Source organism: Hetaerina americana, unplaced genomic scaffold (genome assembly GCF_022747635.1).
Source record: "Hetaerina americana unplaced genomic scaffold, ioHetAmer1.1.p SCAF_3, whole genome shotgun sequence".
NCBI classification, from domain to species: domain Eukaryota; kingdom Metazoa; phylum Arthropoda; class Insecta; order Odonata; family Calopterygidae; genus Hetaerina; species Hetaerina americana.
This window is the reverse complement of record NW_027286874.1, coordinates 3,994,360-4,013,934: the sequence shown is the minus strand read 5'-3', so window position 1 is coordinate 4,013,934 and position 19,575 is coordinate 3,994,360. Positions and strand designations below refer to the sequence as shown.

General features: G+C 42.7%; 1 protein-coding gene across 1 annotated transcript in view; it reads right to left on the bottom strand.

Moving 5' to 3' along the window:
• Positions 1-19,575, bottom strand: part of LOC139690523 (uncharacterized) — a 65,566-nt gene that overhangs the window by 15,368 nt on the left and 30,623 nt on the right. The window lies entirely within an intron of this gene.

Here is a 19,575-nt window from a genome sequence, read left to right as displayed (position 1 = left end):
CAGGAACTCCTCCAGTATAGGAACTAAATTTCATAATGATGAAATTTAAAAACTGCTTGAGTCAAGGTTTCATCAATACATAATGCTAATTATACGGCTCAAGTTAGTAAATGTGGTTGACAAGGATGTGTAACTACGTAAAAATATAGATGAAAGTTTTACTGCTTTAGTGAAAGTTATACTGCATTGTAAACAATAAGATTTTTCAGAGGACTAAGAATATGAAATTCCTGAGACCAGTGCCTCATACCCTATGTCTTTAATCTATGGTTTCCTTGAAAAGGAACCCAAATAATCATGCAATCTGGAAGGAGTTTGGGGTGCTCAAAGTCTCCAGGAATCCAACGTGGGCCATCTGATTAGTAACTAAATCCTCAAGCTGCTAAGCAAAAATTTCTCCCAGCATCTAGCATATGTTCACTCAATTATAAATGCATTCAATAATTCTTTTTAACATTTTGTGACAAACGCCTATTGTGCCTAGCCTTTGTAAGAAATTCTATTGAATCCACAAAGGCCTTGTCATATCATTCTATTAAAATTCCTTTGTCAATTAAGTACCTAAATTCATGAAGTTGTAAAGTAAAGGAATATAATTTTTCCAGATATAGAACGATTTATATCTTATCCTCCGATATCTACGCATGTGTGTGTGTGTGTGTATATATATATATATATATATATATATATATATATATATATATATATATATATATATATATATATATATATATATATATATATATATATATATATATATACACATATACACAGTAATCAACCCAAATGTTAGTTTGGTAGTTGATGGTATAATTCATCCAGTACTAAGCCCGACAGCATGTGACATTCACATATCAGGGTAGGGGGGGCAGCTCCTTTCCCTGTGCCGGTTATGGTTTCCCAGGAAGATCTGGTATCCAAAAAATCACATAGCTTGGGTGGAGCTGCAGGTGCCCAGAGTGCTTTGCCGAGGAATAAACCCGTAGGTCTGCCTGGTAGGTGATGTAGAGTTCACCCAGGACACATTAGCATATAGCGTGGGACTAGGTATATCGATGAATACCACGAACTCCTTACCCCTTGATTGAATACGCGCGCTTTGCGTCCCTTGCCACAGGGAATATCTCGACGAAAGAGCACATAGCCCCGGGAAACAGGAACTTCTTTGCCGCGTGCGTGTCCGCGTGGGCGTTCGAGCATTAGTCATTCTTGGCCCTACCTCAACGTAACCAAGTGGTGGGAAAGAATGCACTGGAATCCTAACACTTAACGGCAAGGGCCATTACAAATACCTATGCATCACTCAATCATATGCCATCTTCAACTTGATACCCGACAAATAATAATTAATTTAATTATTATTTGTCGGGCTGATTCGATTTTTGCTATGCGAAGAGAAAGCAAGCACGGTGGTTAGTGATGCGTGCTGGATCCCCAGCAGAAATTGAGATTCCTCCGAGGTGCTCCCAAAGGCACGCCACAGTCATCGAGGCAGGAGGTTCATTTGATACGCGAGAGGGATAGGTCTCACCTGGCGCCAAGCCCAACGGCGCGTGAAATCGCGGAATTTAAGGGACCACTTCCTTTTCCTAGCTTCGCTTGCAATTCCCCGGAGAGATGTGGTGTAGACGCGGACTAGGTTTAATCTGTAGTGCCCAGGTGCGTCAGGTGGACTTGTATTGGTACCCTCCAGTCGGTATCTGAACCTTCCTTCCACTAGGACATTGCCCCTTAACCCTTTGGGTCCTATATAATACTCCCAAGAATCCCCCCATTAATTGCTAGTAAGAATTTCCAACAGCATTACTTTAAGTTTCTCACGGAAACTTGACCTCTACAGAAACGTCAACATTTCCTTTCTTTCTCCGATAAAGAAAGTTCCGGAAAATGTTGAGTGAAATTCACTTTCGAAGACTTTAAGAACAACCCACGGGCTTGTGGTGGAGAAAAACTACCCTACAGCACCATGCCCCCGTCGTGTCGCAAATTCAAACAAAGATAATCTATGGCTTGACAAGGTACGGCTGAGGTTGGCTTCGAACACACGCTCTTTCGGTAAGCAAGAGGGCACACGCCGCATTGCCCACCGGAAAACTGGGCCGTCGTACAAAAAGACGAATATTGGCTTACACGAAAACTGAAGAGAATCCAAGGTTGTATCTATTATTTCAGAGTGTCTAACATATATGACACGGACGCCACCAATATACTATCTACAAAATACGTGTTTCTACATATCTTTTAAAATCTAAGGCGCAAAATCGTATTTTATTTTGTAAAGCTTAAAATGTATACTCCTAGAAAGTGTTATCAGAGTTTGCAGCAAAAATCGAGTGATTGTACCCAAGTGCTTCATGCGTCGAAATGGATATCAAGTTGAGTGAGAAAATTTAAAATCTGACGTAAAAAAGAGTCGACAAAGAGTTTTCAACATTTATTCAACTTTAAAAAGAGCATTTTCATTTAAGAACTTAAGTGAAAATGAAGAACAAATTAAACTCCGACTCTCAAAAGAGACTTTAAAATAGAATTGGAATACGAGACAACAAAATATATTTTACTGAAAGATTTTTACAAATCGATAGGATCATCAAATATCGGTTTACAGAACCCCTTGCGTTTGAGGACGCCTGCTCGCCTGCCACACGTTTGAGGACGCCTGCCGCATTAGGTTACGGCTTGTCGTAATATAGTATTAATTGCTTCAAAGTATTCAGTCTTCAGAGCAAAATTTAGACGAGGCTTGGCGGATTTAAGGTGCGGATTTGGTGTCGGAGAACTCAAAATCTGGTGACCATAAACATGAGGATACACGTATAAGAAATGAGACTTCAAGTTGTGAACTCTAAGCCTTCCCGTCAACATTAGAACAAATATAGATGCAGTCCTTGCGTTAGCCAAGTGCTATAAGTACGCTTAGCGTTTGCCAAATTGTGGTGATATTTGTCTTTAAAATTTTTTAAATTATTTTTCATTTTAATTTTGAAACAATAATACATTATACCGTAGTCTCCCTGAGACTACGGTATACGCAATGCGCGAGATTACCCTGACATTTTTAAATGTCTCTAAGTTTTATTGTGTTATTGTTTTCATGCTTATAAGAGCGATTGTCTGATTTCACTTGTTACCTCAAGAAATATCGGTGAATAACGGACGAGCAAGGTTTTTTTCATCAAATGAACCACGAAAACGAAAATGAAATCTCACGAGATTATGTACCCGTAAAAGACAATTGCAGCATGTTGAACTCCCAGCACGCGTTTCGTAGACCGGCTTGATGTGTGCATATACCTTACGCCCTGTCGCTTCCACAAATCTACAGGCAGTCACCGGGAAATCCAGGAAAGGCGAGAACGTTCTTTGTATTGACCTTCAATGGCATTGAATTCCGGTGCTCCTATAAACTTTTGGAATTGATGGTACATAGTGCTGGGATGATATATCTCTACGAAAGTGTGGAGTTCAAGCACAAGACAATGGGCGGAAATTTTGAACGGACGAATTTGACGAATAAGTATGTTTTAAGAAGGAGACTTAATATCTCACTAAATAAGATCGATGAAGGGGAAGAAAAAAATATCGTCGAATGCGGTGATCACTTCGATACGTAATTGCCAAAATTCTCCATTGAAAATGAAGTAGCGCGATACTGGCGATACAGATTGAGATGCACTTAGAGAAATTCTACGCGTGATCACACACGATATCTACCCATGCAATACGGGTAATAATTATTCTTAGGACAAATAATTATATAAAAGTCACAATAATCTGTCGAAATAACGTTAGCGATTCAGTTAATAGCATTCAGCAATTTATAAACCTTGCACGGTGTATACGTGCACTACCTAAGTGGTCGCGCTTCGCGACTTTCCTTGGACATACGTTTACTACTTAACAAGAGTAGGATATGGCATTGAATATATATAGAGCACCAAATTCCGCAGTTTTCTGTATTAATAGAAAATATGCACCTCTTCAATGAGCGGATCCGTTGAACTTTGGACGTGGTAATCGTGATATAGATTAATGAAATGTGTTCACACTGATGTCACACCACCAGATATCGGACTACAAATGGCGAAATATCAACGCACTGTTCCAAATGCAAGCTTTCAGTCTCACATACGAAGGTATTAGCCCCATATATCAGAAAAAAGCAACCCCAGTGCCTTGTACAGAAAGATGGGTTGAAGAAATGGGCTCGCCACATTTCAATTATATAAAAACTGTCCACGGCTTCCTCGTCGGTTATTTAAAGGGAAGAATGCACTACAGTCATTAAAAAAAGCCCTTCAGTGGTGCCGATATTTCAGGTGTATGGCATTCTCCACTCGGTAGGGACACAAGTCTCGTCCAGAAGGTAATAAAAACTCCTTTCCTGTGGGCAGGGCGTGATAGAGGCGTCTGAGCGCGGACGATTACCTCACACCCGATGGCGAATGTATTTTCCCGCTGAAGGTAAAGAATTGTAGACGAATAATTCGAATCAATTGACTCGAACTCCCAAGGCATAATGTGACGCACGGTGATTCACTACCGGTGAATGGCAACAATTTGCGATCCGAGAATCGCCGTTAGTGAATCACATTGCGTTGCGTCACTCGCGACAGCCCGCGGAATGGATTGAAAAAAATAAGCAGCGATTATGCACAAGCATGCGGCAGTCGAGGAGGACTCGGTCACGTGATCTGGAGAGAGGATGCACCCCCGGCAAGGGAGACCCTCCTCCCCCTGACCCCTTCCCAGAAGGTTGCCTCCCACCAACCCCCCGAGATCGGGGGCGCCGGTGGGGCCTTGGCCGCTGTCCACTACTTCGAAACATGCACTTCCCTGACACTTGGGCCAACATTGCCCTACGACACTATTCACATCCTCCAGTTCCCTCATGCTCAAAGTAGATGGAATGCGTAAAGGATTTTAAATTATTTTAACTTTTCTCTTCACGCTCCAAGCGCAACTCAAATACGACATAATATAAACTGGGCATCATTACTTAATCGATGGTGTATACGAGATTTGTCCGGAAACTATTCAGCCATGCAATATTTTGAATGAAATAGCCGACCCAGAACAATAGGGCCTTAGTCCACTTCGCAGTACTCCCCTTGGGACCTCACACACTTATCCCAGCGTCCCTTCCAATCCTCAAAACAATCGGCAAAGTCCTTTATGGAATGGTCTTTTCTGGGCTACCTCGTCGCATTCTCTTCTATCTCGTCAACCGACATTTGAGAAGACTGGACTTTTGTTTCAGGGTCATAGCTAAAGACCCATGGCTCATCTCCAGTCATGACTGTCTTTAGAAAAACTTGGGTCATCGTTTGCGGCTAGGAGCAAGTATCCAGCAACTGCAACGATTTTTAACTTAAAGAGAATCAGACAAGGCAGCTAATGACCATTGCGAAAAATGACTTTGCCGATTGTTTTTAAAAGTGGTAGAGACGCTGGGATAAGTTTCTGAGGTCTCAAGAGGTGTGCTCAGAGTATGACCTAAAGAAGGCATCAGAGAAGGCCGAAAGCTGAAACAATCTGAAATGTGACGGTCTTTTTACGTGTTATCTATTTTATTTTGTGTTGTATTGTGCCGTCCAAATGTTGTATTACTCTCGTGATTGCTTCTACATCATATATATATATATATATATATATATATATATATATATATATATATATATATATATATATATATTATTTTTATATATATTATTTTTATATATATATTATTTATATATATACATATATATATATATATATATATATATATATATATATATATATACCTGTAAGCACTCGGAGAAAGATATTCAAAAAACGTTTTAAGCCCAACTGAGGGGTCCATTACAAAGGCTAGGAACGACTAGATTACGAAAAAACGGACAAACTTCTGCATTATTGTTGGAGTTCGCCGGAGTATCGTTGCCGGAGAGAGTTTTTAAGGATTTAATGAGAGAAAAATACTAAATGAATAGTATTCTTAATTGGAGTATACATTATACTTTGAACGTCTGCGGACTGACAATGTTTTTACTCAATTTGCACAAAATTTGGAAACACTACAAATTCGTTTGGAGCGACATTTTTACGAAAATGATGTCGGTATCTTAACGCCATGCAAACACAAAAAAATGAACGTTTCTATTTTCAGCATTCGTACCCTCTCAGAAAAAAATATAGTTGCTAAGATGCTAAATAAACGCGTATACTAAAAGTTAACGAAATAAACCCTCCGCAAAGAGGTGCCTTGGCTTGTGTTTTTAAAAAAATCCTGGAATAATCTATTTCTTTTAAACTCGAACGATAGGATTAATCTTTTCTCCTCTAATCAAGAGAGGAGTTTCTATGAGTACATCAGCATTCCAAATTTCATATTCAAGATTCTTCGGAACATCATGACAATTCGTATCGATCGTTTTGCGTTTGAAAAGTGTATGTGTCAGAATCTCATTTTTTTTGCAAAATCAGTAGGTACACGAGAACAGTCGATCCAACCACTTTATAACCACCAGCAACGGGTCTTCCATTTTCCCTCTGTGGTTACGCGCACCCCGCTGTCGACGACTTCGCGCGGCGAGGAATGATCGTGGTAAAGACTGGGAGGGGGTGGCTGGCCTATGGGGCAAGTGAGGAGGGGGGGGGGGGGTTGTGGGTTCGCCGCAGCCTCTCTGTTTGTGGAGGGCTCTCGTCCCCCCGCCTCGCCGTCGCTCGCACCCATCCATATTTGGCGATGACGTGGGGGACACCCGAGCACGCCGCCAGGTGGCAGGTCGGTCGCGACGTGCTGTGGGCGGCGGGTGCAGGGCCGAGGAGGCGGAGAGAGTGCTTCTTTTTTTTCTCCCGCAAAACCTATTATACGCCCAACCGACAAAAACCTCCCGAAGGCCAATCCTCCTCTAAACGGATTCCCGATCCAATCAGATGTGTTGCCCTCTCCGGGCCAATTGCCAGCTGGGAATGCACTATCGACCTCATTGCCAATCGATAACGACGGAAAGGTCAACAATCGATTTAATTCTGTTCTCATCCGGAAGAACTCGCGCAAAGTCAAAACGTTTGGTCTTAATTACCTTTTCATCACCTAGTCAGTGTTAATAAAAACCGAGTGAAGAAAGCAGTGATCACATATGGCCGGGAACACATCAAAATATATCTAATTTATGTGCCTTCGTAATGTAATCACAAGCCGTATCCAAGGATATTGCTTCGAAACATATTGTCGGCAAGTAAATAAGATTCTCCGATGGAACATTCTAAATGATCCCAGAGGCATGAATCCGGGTATGTGTCCTCAATCGCCGTATAACATTTTCGACATCGCTTAAAGCCACAAGATCGCCGTTCACTCACGACCCAAGTCTGCGACTGTTGTCAACACCGGGCGATTCCAGATGTGTCGATATCGCAAAACACTACAGAGATCATAACCAAGAGATTCTACGGCATTTCGTTGAAGGATAACGACGCCACATCTGAACGTTCGCCGCAATTTCGCGACGTGATGGAAATGGCGAACGACGCTCACGCAGAATAAATTCCAACGCAATCGTCGTAAAACTTTTTCGGCTGTAAAGCTGTAGAGCTGTAAAGTTTTCTCCCGGGCCGATTTAATCTTAAGGGGAGCCCTCAGAACATTCTCACCCGTCCCTATCCCCCAAGAGATAATGTTCATCGAAAAACTTCATCCAAATAAACAATGACTTTATATCGGCGACCTCTACGATCGAAGCGATGGGGTCAAGATATGGTGAAATTCAATTCAAAAGTCGCCAGGAATTAAAAGATTTCTTGTTTCTCCCCTTTATACAAATGATTTTAAGAAATGACAACACAAGTGACGGGAAGAGTATTCGTAATTCCACTGAGTATTCGTTCCGATCGATGGCCCCTTTGAAGAATTCTATGAGTTTCTCGTACATTTATCCATAGGGGCCAAAGCAAATGCATGAACTTATCGTGATTCAGTGCCCATGAAAATTTTATAGGGGGCGTGAGGTTTAGCAGATGCAGCTGCGAATCTGACCGATGGGGGGGGGGCGAGTTCGATTCCCATGGATGCCTCTAAGCACCTAAGCTGTGTGGTTTTTCGAGTACCAGAATTTCCTGGGAAACCTGGGGAAATGCCACCCTCCCCTACACTGATAATGTGTAAATTTTACACATTATTGGGCTTAGGTACAAGTTAGGCTCTACCCTCGGCTATCAAACCGACCCTCGGATCGCTTGCTGTGGTTTCCAAAAGTTCATTTAGAATTCCCCTGGGGATATATTGACGGATCATTGAAATGATGTTCGCATATCCGTTCTTGCGAGGCCGACGAAATTGAAAAACTGGCCGGGAACTGGATGACCTGACATCGGTCATGGTATCAAAAAGACTGTGTATTTCTACAGACCGCGCATAGTATTTTAAAATTCTATCTAGAAAATGACAAGCGCGTCATCAACCAGCGTGAGCTACGCTACATACTACGCACGAACATGGAAAATTGTAGCAATTAGGCATAGGTGAATACCAACTGAACGGCATAAGATTACAAAATATTCACACTTCGATGTCGTCCATCAAGTAATTCGGCATTAGAAGAGGTCTCCCCGCTCTGTTAGTTTCCCCCCAGATACTATTTGGCGCCCTGGAATTGTACGACTCAACGTGTCCGTAGACACAGATTTAAAATAATATGTAACTGGAGATTCCTTTCCAATGCCATTCAAACGGTTAAGCGAAAATAGCATTTATACTCAACCAATTAGAATTCGGATTTATTCAGATGGTCTCAACTTCCGAAGCTCCTAAAAACCATTACAATAAAAGGCCATCGGTACATGCACAGTTAAGTCCCTCACATAGAGTTCACATGTATGCACTCATCTAGGACATGTACGAAGGAGGCTTTGAATGGTGTACGTATGTGTGGGCTATTAGTATTTATATCATGCATTCTAATTATCAGGTTGTCAATAAATTGACAGTAAAAAAAATTATTTTTAATTCGCACTGTCAAGATTTCTCACGATGTAACAATTACAGCTCGTTTAAGAGCGTATTTAATTATTATTATTGTTATTCTACCCATTAAGGTAGGTTTTGGATGGGCATAGGCTATGCAACGGTCCAGCTAAAATTCCTTTATCTCTCTTAACAAAACACAACGTGACACCCAATATTACAATAAGACTGTCTTCATCTCGGTATACTTCCTTCCTCCTTCATTCCGTCCATCATCCCTATCCTATTCCTTTCCATTCCTCGTTTGCCTAACATTCTTCCCTCTTTTACAGTCTTCAACATCCCACTGCCGATCACTTCGTCCATTTTTCCTGCCCCCTTATAATTTCTCCCCACAATCCCCTCTCCTTCCCCATCATAGCCAGCACTTCCTCATTTGTTTTCCTTTCGGTCCATTTCACCATCTCCATCCTTCTCGACACCCACATTTCAAAAGCTCCCAACTACTTCTATCATCCTGATTCAGTGACCACGTTTCCGCGCCGCACATAATTACACCCCACATCAAAGTTTTGAAGAGCCTTTTCTTAGCATCCTTATTCAACGTCCCTGTCATCAATTCTCTCCTCCTCGTGAAAGCCTCTTTGCCTAACGCATTTCTTCTTTTTCTACTTTTCCCTACTACTTGGACTATTTTGGTCAACAACACTTGCGAGATGCTTTAACTGTTCCATATGCTCTGGTTTATGAATTTCTATTTGAATTTTTAACTTAGCTTTTCTCCTTCTCGCAAAGCGTATAACCTTTATTTTGTTCACGTGGATATACTATATACTTAATATTCCCAGAAATACAGACTCCACGGCACTTCGCTGAATAAACTTGAGTGTTGTATTCCCATCAGCGTGCATGCGCTTTAAGGTGGGTCGAAACACAGCAAGCCTTAGGAATGGAAGATTTGCATTGATCTCTCCATCCGCACACATTTAAAAAATTCACAAAAAATAAAAATTCCCTCGAAAAGTTAACACCTTACGACTGTTCAAAAATGGAAACTTCAAATTCATACTGGGAAAAACACGGTGTACGCAGCTGTCAGGAAAGAAATGATCACTTTCTCTTCCCAAAGAGGACGAAACGTCTTTCGTGAAATAGCCTTGGAGATGACGAATTTCGTATGGGTATGGAAAGGGAGGAGCCGGGAAGAGGGAGGGGAGGACAGAACGGGGCAGGGGGGAAGGGTATTTGGTGGAGGATGGGAGTGGGGAAGGAAAGGGGCCCGGCGTCGCGAAATTCATTATTTTAAAATCCTCATTCATCTCTCCCTCTCTCTCTCTCTCTGCCCGTCAAGAATCCCCAGCAAGAGAGCAATTCGGACATTTTAATAAAAAATGGCAACATGAGTGCAAAATTCATGTGATCTGAGACCCTTTCCCACTCGCACAGCGTCCCAAAGAAAACCGCGCGGAGGGGAGGATGGGCACTCAGGGGAAGGAGTGTCCATTACCTGACGCGCGCGATGCATTTAAGAGATGACCTCGACCTCCCCTCCCATTGCATAACGGTTTTTTTTAGCATTTCATAGGGAGCGCAGATAGAGCGCGCATTTTGTGTATCGTTGATTACGTAGGCCCAAGAGGAAGTGAAAGTGTCGCGGTGGCCGGTTTTGCTCCGTCCATCTCCTCCTCACCTCCATTCAAACATTGCAATACTCCGAGTATAACTTTTGGAGAGACAATAATTGAGTTCTTTTACGATTATTTTTATTTCGACTTACAAAACTTAAGAAACTCATTCCACCTCCGCATTTTTTTAAACGAGCGAGAGATTGCACGCCGCGAGACCGCAAAGTTTGTGTGACTCCAGCACACTTTGAATTTTTTGTAATAATTACAAAAGATGCGACCGCGTTGCGAATCACGCTCTGAATTTATTGATTCGACGATTGTTAGTTTTATGCAATCAGATTTAAAATCCACATTGGTCGACGAGTCGGAATAAAATTTGATTTCCATGATACGGAGAATCTTGGTAGTAACGTGATAACACCAACTTTAAAGCATTGAGGGTGGAATTTCACGTGCCTCACACGGCTACGCTGTTTGTATTTTAAAAATAGACATCTTTCAATATAAAAGATTGTGGTATTTTTGAAGATTTTCACTAGATTTTGCGAACGTATTTTCCGAATTTCAATTAAATCAATGCACATTTAATAATTGACCAAAAGCACCTTTAGTCCGTGACAAGATGAATCATGCTCACGTTAAAAAAAAAGCAACATCATATTCCACAAAATATGAACCAGAAAAAAATCCTGTGATCGAAAAATCAGCGATCAGATGCGAGAGCTGGTCGATAATATTAACTGCCTCGTTCTTGCAACATCACTTTATCACATTCACGCCATACCATTCATGCCATAACAATGTTATAACGAAATTTCGTAAATTACTAATACTGCTTTTCCATTCCGCCTTGATTGAAGAATGAACATCGGCTTGGGGCATAGAAATGAATCCTGGCATTGCGCCCCTCATTCTGAAAATCAAGCTTCAGGAAATTTCTTTTCTTGAAAGTAGGTTGTGAGAATGCGACCGATGGAAACGACGCATATGGGATGTCCAAAATGAGTGGGATGGCCAAAACCTGGGTCAAAAATGCGCTTCCTAGATGTTTGAAAGTTAGGTGTTTTTGAAATATTTTTGGGGGAAACCTTAACCGAATTTTGTCGTGGACAAAGTGAGTGAACCTCCTCTCAGTCGCCATTACCAGGAGATTATTTTTTAGGCACACTTAAATACAGATCTAAATACACAAAACGAACGCGGCCTTTCTCATAGCGTTGTCACATCTGCTCGCTGGGCAAACACGACCGCGTTTCGACCACTCCGCGTGAGACTTTTTAAGGGGGCGAGGACGGTTGAGGGGAAGCGGATAGTCTTGCGTGCCAATCTCTCAAAATAGAGTCTTACTTCGCATCATTTCTCAATCCCACGGCATACTTCAGTGAGCACACATTTGCTCAGACGTCGCTGGAAACCAGACTCTTTCGCTCACCAAGTTCACCGAGACGCATGCATTGGGTACATATAGAAGCCCTTGGATTCTCGAGACAGCATTGAATTGACGCGGAAAAAACAGCACTGATACGTCAGTAACAAGGACTGTCAGTGCGAAAGTGTGAAAATCCATATGTAAACGTATAACCATGCTTGTGCGTAGTAATAGTGTCCATGCATGAAATGCTTTCCAGAATTGACGTCCTGCTATTTTTTCTAAACTTTCAAAGAATGCTGCCGCTCTGTGTGAGTATATGGCCTTACTAGCACCACGGAGAAATCTTAAATAAAAAATGCCGATGCGCACAAGCATTGGAAGGTCATAAATGCTTACGGTCAAGCTATCAGCCTACTTACACACTGAACTAGATTCAACAAGATGAGCATGGATAGGCATGATCACCGGCTACCACCTTAAAGGAGTGACCACGGCCGTCTATGTATGGGCATGGGCAGGAGTCGTCAATGAAAGCCCTCCGCTCCAGCTGTCAATTGCAGCAGATGGAGGCGACGGGAGACGACGCGCCATGACGACAGACGCCGCGGACGCCCATTCCCTCTCCCTACTTCCAGCCTCCCTTCCATAACCGGACATCGATATTTTCCACGGAACGAACAAGAGCGAATGAAGTGGAAGACCTCTCCATTGCGGAAAGTTTAATGCACCATCGTTTAAAATATTTTCACCGTCATGGCATGGCATGCTCTGATTCATCATCACGGGTCATCGATCCTAAGATGGGTTTGACGCGGCTGTACGCTCAATTATTCACTCGGCTTGTCCCTTCGTGCCTTCATATTACTTCTCCTTGGCGGTCTTACTTCTCTCTCCTTGTCTATCGTGACTTGCTCCACCAATCGTCTCCACGCTTCCTCCCACTCAATTTTACGAGTATATGAATAATTTTAAAGAACCGACCAGTCGAGGATCGATAATTATCGTCGTTATGACGAGGACGATAATGTTAATATGGCGATATGGATAAAATATCCGAGATGACTGCTGCAGTTTTTGCTCGATGTACACAATACGGATGACTTACATGACATACATTTGTCATGTTTAGATGCATATTATGCATATAATTAATATGCGTAATGTATTATTATTAATTTTATATATATTTATATAACAACACAGTAATCAACACGAAGGTCGGTTTAGTAGGTGATGGTAGAGATCACACAGTACTAAGCCCTCTACGGCGTGTGAAAATTCACACATCAGGGTAGGGGGGCCAGTTCCTTTCCCTTTGCCGGTTATGGTTTCTAAGGAAGATCTGGTACCCGAAAAATCACATAGCTTGGGTGGAGCTGCAAGTGCCCAGAGTGCCTTGCCCGGGAATCGAACCCGGGCCCTCCGGTCAGCAGTCCAACGCTCTACCCACTGGACTACCGCGACCCACTATATATAAATAAATAAATAAATAAATACATATATATATATATATATCGACAGTTGCTGTTGGAAAACGAATATAGCATCTCAAAATTTTAATAAGAGGATCGGAAAATTCTAGTTGCCTCGTTAAGTTATGATTTTCAACAAATAAACTGATGCAACTAAATACTGAAATAAATACCAAACTATTAATAAAATGGGTATGATTTAAGAGCAAACCTGCGGCTTGCCCACCAGTTTAGCATCAAAAGACAACCAAGAAGATTGAAATTACGTGTATCTGATAATTTAGAATGTCTTGAATTAGAGCGTACAATAGTTCGAACTTCTAGTCCAAGCAATCACTTCCCATGAGTGTAAATCCACATCGAAATTTAAAAGAAACAACAGTCCCCATTGTTAAAACACTTGATTTCACACGGGAATATGAATCCAAATTTAAACCGTTTAAAATTTAATTCAACTCGTTTTCAACCTTGTGGAAATCACGGATGCGCTTTCATTCAGCGGGATTAACCGTGGGTGGTTAAAGTACTCATTGCGCCGTGCGTGTATCGGTAACCATCGCTGATATCAAAGTCGACGAGCCGAGGGTATCCACGGTAATACTTGCTGATGGATGGGTGCCAAATTTTTGTCCCGCGGGTAACCCTACTGTTCTCTAGTATACTACATGCGGTCCACGCTTTTGCCAGGGATTATCCATAGGTCACAACTTTGGTCACATACACTGAGAATGGCTCAACGGAAGGGAGAGATGTTGTTCTGGGTGGGGGGGAGGGGAGAGTAGGTGAGAGGGAAAGGGAGCCGCAGCACATCCAGCGGTTCGCCGACCAACCTCGGAGGAGAAAGTCCCATTTCCTGGACGAGGCTGGAATGGGATGGGGCTGAAGGGAGGCGGGGGGAGGGAGGTCATCCCCCCCTACACACACACACACCTATGTGTATATGTAATTCGTTTATCCATCTGCGAAGCGTGGAAAGTGGACGTTGCCCGTTCTAGAACGCACGCACACACACACATGAATTCCACTACACGAGGCAGAGCGGGGAGAAACCGAAAGTGCCGCCCCCCCCTTTCCTCCTGGCGTCGATCGACGATATTAAAAAAAATCTACCAGTTAGGTAGATTTTTGATGAACCCGGCTGGCACTACACACTGCTTCACTCCATAGCCCTAACTGACACGACACAAAATATCCTTAGAGCCATATTACAAATTGAAATAAAACACTCTTTAGCCCTGTATACCGTCTACCCCCCTTTAAACTCCAATTGAAATGCCCATTCGTTTCCTCTCTCCACCTCGCTTTCCATTATCCTCCTCCCAATCACCACTTCAAGCATCCCGTTGCCCCTCTCAATATCTCCTGCGTCCACGTGTTCTGTCGTCTTCAAATGTCTGCCAAAACCTCCTTAACTCTTCCCCTAGATGACGATGATGACAGTACTCGTAATAGCAGTAACGACCGAGGTATGATCCGACGAGTGAGTTGAGAAATTAACGTGCCTTTCCAAGGGGACGACCCGGAGCGATAATTAAGCGAAGTTTCTACTTAAGGAAAACACGTGCGCCGCGTACCGCATTCCGTCGTGGGCGTTCTCTCATCTGCATGAGAGTAAAAGGTGTGAAAACGCGAAGATTCTCATTGATGGCTAAAATCCTTGGGACCGAGAGCGAAACGACGCACATCATATAAGGAGCCAAGAAAAACCTCCGAAATTAACCCTGAAAGGTATTTCTAAGGAGTCTCGTCCTCCCGACTCTAATTACTCCCTTGGGTGTGTTCCTAGTGTCCCTGGGGTGCCCATCGCAGGGGAGGGGGAAGTTAATGACCCATTATGTACGCCATTCAATTTGGTATATAATTTGAAGGCCGAATAAAAACAATTGAGCCGAAAATTTTTGAGAATAACAGGTATGCGTAGGTATGTGTCGAAATGAATTAATCTATGGTGTGTTTGCCATGTATCAAATTTTACACAAACCATAAAAACAGTAATTAATCCGAAGGTCGGTTTGGTAAGTGATAGTAGAGAGTTCACCCAGTATTAATCCCTATATGTCGTGGGGACTTCACACATCTGTGTATGAGGGTTATATTCGGTGCCGCATATGATTCCCAAGGAAGTTCTTGCGCCCGGAAAATCACACAGCTCGGGTAAAGCTGAGGGTTCGCCGGGAGTGGAACCCGGGCTCTCCTATCAGTAGTCGAACGTCCTACCCACTAGACCACCACGTCCTCATTTTACATGAGTAAAGCAAAATAATGACCGCCGTTGTCAGCAGCATATACTAATGTTGTCAATACTGATTGAGCGTTCTTTTGATTTGGAGTTGCCTGATGGGCAACTTGTCAACCTCGTTTCATTCACCAAGAGACCATTTCGGCATCTCTCTCACATCGGATGTCACTCGGAGGTGGTTGCGTCTGTGGGGGAGGGGGGGTGGGACCTTGGCCACGTAAAAACGCCACGCCCACGTATTGTATCGTAGATAGTAGTGCGTCGTATGTTCTATTTTAATAAATATCCACATACTACAGAGTATTTTGTCACCCTTTACCAATCTTTCTTTAATTAAAATCGTCAGCAAAGGCTATCAGCCTAGATACAATATATATTAACTATGACACACCTTTTTAATTAATTCGAAATATAACAACATATTTCGCAAAATTACTTTACTCCCCTCCTTTACTCCCTACCAAAAATCCAAACCCCTCCAAAGTGGTTTGGATTTTTGGTAGGAACGAGTGAGGTGGTGTAAGCTTAATAAAAGGGGGGTTGGGATTTGGGAGGGGGTGATCACCCCTCCACTCTACCCCTTGGAAAACTTAGCCAAATACTTAGAACGTGTCTGGCATCAATTTGCCGAAGAGGGGGCACCAAAACTCATCATGCATCAATGAAATCACCGACCCCCGCACCGCCACGAATAGGGAAACATAAACCCTAATTGGTAGGAAACCCTAGTTCAAGGGATGGGCAAAATCGACACGGTTAACGATTCACTTTGCTAAGTCTACGCATAGGTACGCTCGCACGGATTTTGGTGGTTGCTCCTATCCCTGGCGCGTCTACGCTACGATTCCCTGGCGCCCTGAGTGTACTTGGTCCAACGGGGAGTGTGCATAAGCGTGAGCTGAATATGAAATAAATAAAAAAATATGAAATATCCCAGGACTCTAGCATAAAAAGTCGGTGACTTTATCCATCAAGCCGTGTAGTTTACTACAGCAGCCGATAATATTGGCATGTTTGAAAGTGCACACCCCAATCGATCTTATATCAAACTTTAATGCTCAGCATTTTTGCCAACGAAAACATGCAATCTTCCGCGCTAATATTTTTCAATGCAAAGAAACTCCTCGTCGAATGAAGAGGAAGACGAAATAAACGTGTTTATTAACAAAAGAGGGCGACTGATGGAAATCTCGGAATAGTGAGAGAAATGGAGTGATCCAAGCATCCCCACCCGTGCGACCTCTCACGCTGGCGTAGACAACGGAGCCAAATGTCCCGTCCAAATTCTAAGCGAGAGCTCTAATTCAATGGGATTACTATGCATGCCATTTGCCGACGTTTCCACGATGGATATGTCCCATAACACCTCTCCATCAACTCTCCCATCACGTATCGCTATTGGATGGCTTTTTATTTCAATTTATCTCGTGCTTTACGTGAGGTTTTGATATCGAAACTTGCAAATCAACGAAGAAATTCTGAGCGGACATCATGAGTGCCAATCCCGGAGCTGTTTCTCTTTTGGACGTCGGGTCGTTAACGCCTGTGGCGGCGGAATAAAGGTCTCTCACCTCCGACCTTGCGAATGAGCCAAATGACACGCCGGCCGATGAGTGGAAAGTGAATAGGCACACAATTGGCGAGTGCATCCAAGCCCGGGATCGACATATCGCGTGTCACCGATCTCTCTCGCACGGAATGCGCCACGGACAACGACGCCGCAATGATGCTTCTATTATCGGCGACGACTCCTTTTAATCCTCGCGTTAACTCGAAACGCGCGACCATGAACGTAAAAGGGGGTCTCCATTGTTCCCTATCGCTCCAGTCTCCGGGCGCGTCCTTAACTGCCCCCAACCCCAATCCCACCCCCCACCCCACCCTGATCGTGGATTTGGGTATCGATCTCCAGCCAATCGCATCGCAGGGTCCCTCTGCAACTGTCAGTAAACGCGGAGAGTCCTCAGAGTGAGAATAAGGTCAAAATAATAAAATATCAGCAAAGTAAATTAACTAAAAATATGCTACTCACTCTTACTCAGAGAGGGATTTGGATTCAACGATCAAATGTACTGAGGGAAGCGCCAAATGTGGGAGCATTTTAAAGGAAGGTAAGCACTCGAGCCCCAGGCTCCCTTCTCTCTTGCATTCCCTACGTTCCGCTTCTGTATGTATGTATATATATATATATATATATATATATATATATATATATATATATATATATATATAGTCTCTCTTGAAGAAGGCCTCTGAGAGGGCCGAAAGCTCGAACAATTATCCGTGTGAGTGTCCTTTTAAATGTTGCTATTCTATTCTATTTGTGTTATATTGTGTCAGCCCATTATATATATATATATATATATATATATATATATATATATATATATATATATATATATACACACACACACACATTCAAACACGAAATCCCGCCAAACGGCGAACAAATACTCATTCATATAGAAACAGAACAGATATAAGGAAAAGGGATAGGAACAAACATAAAACAAAGGAGAGGTGGGGAAGGCGGAATCAAGCAGATCACGAATGTAAACATATTTCCTATACCGGGATTAGGAAATATTTTTACATTCGTGATCTGCTTGATTCCGCCTTCCCCACCTCTCCTGTGTTCGTCCTTTATGTGTGTTCCTATCCCTTTTCCTTATATCTGTTTCTATATAAATGAGTATATATATATATATATGAAAATATATGTGTATATATTATATATATACATATATATATATATATATATATATATATATATATATATATATATATATATATATATATGTAGGGATAGAGCGTTGGACTGCTGACTGGAGGGGTCCGGGTTCGATTCCTGGGCCAGGCAGCTCCACCCAAGCTATGTGATTTTGTGGGTACCAGATCTTCCTGGGAAACCATAACTGGCACAGGGAAAGGAACAGGTACCACCTACCCTGATGTGTGAATTTCACAAGCCGTCGGGCTTAGTACTGGGTGAACTCTACCATCACGTACCAAACCGACCTTCAGGTTGATTACTGTGTTTATGGTTGTTTTATATATCCCACATCCAACATCCCACTACCTACCTTCCAATATTTCTTCCATCTACTTTCTCAGCCTTTTTCGGATTTCCCCCTGAAACTTCCTCAATTCTTAGGCACGCTTATGAATTTAAAAAAATGAAATGATAATTAATCGTATTAAACAACTGCGTGTATGAAAACGTACCTCGGTGAATCCGTGAATAAAAAGGTTTACTCGAAATGAATATTTAAAACAAGATAAACTAGCCAGTTTAAAAGAATGCGTAGTCCTTGGGGAAATTTTTGAACACATATTGGGATCGGCCATCAACAAATGCAGAAGACTACGCCATAATCATCAATTTAAGCAAATCGTTGGCGGTCAGGGTTGTCGGCTCTCTTGCCAGTCAAGTGCGTGCAGGTAATGGATACCTGTCCGCCCCCGTCCCGTCACCCCGGCCTCTGACCGCCCACACGAAAGCGCAGGCGCAACTGCAGAACGAGAGCGAACGAAACACGCGAAAGAAGAAATTATTCGAGTAGTTGGGACCACTAAAATTTTTTGCGGTGATTTGAAAAGTGACTCCGTTTCGGAACAGTTCTCTGCGTGACGTGTATTGAAAGATAGCATCACGCATTATATCAGATATGCGTCAACAATACGCCCGTGCATATATGGATACGGAACTGCAAAGCCCCCCCACCCCCCTCTCTACGTCTCTGCGAAGCAATTGCCAACACTCTGACCACCGCCCTGTTGAGTGTCACAGATATACGTAACGCCATTAACTAGGTCTCCCCCACTTACGGGTAGACATGGCGCGACACTGAAATTTCCGCAGAGTCCTGTCCCCCTGCCCATTCCTTTCCTCCGGAAAATTCATTATGCACGCA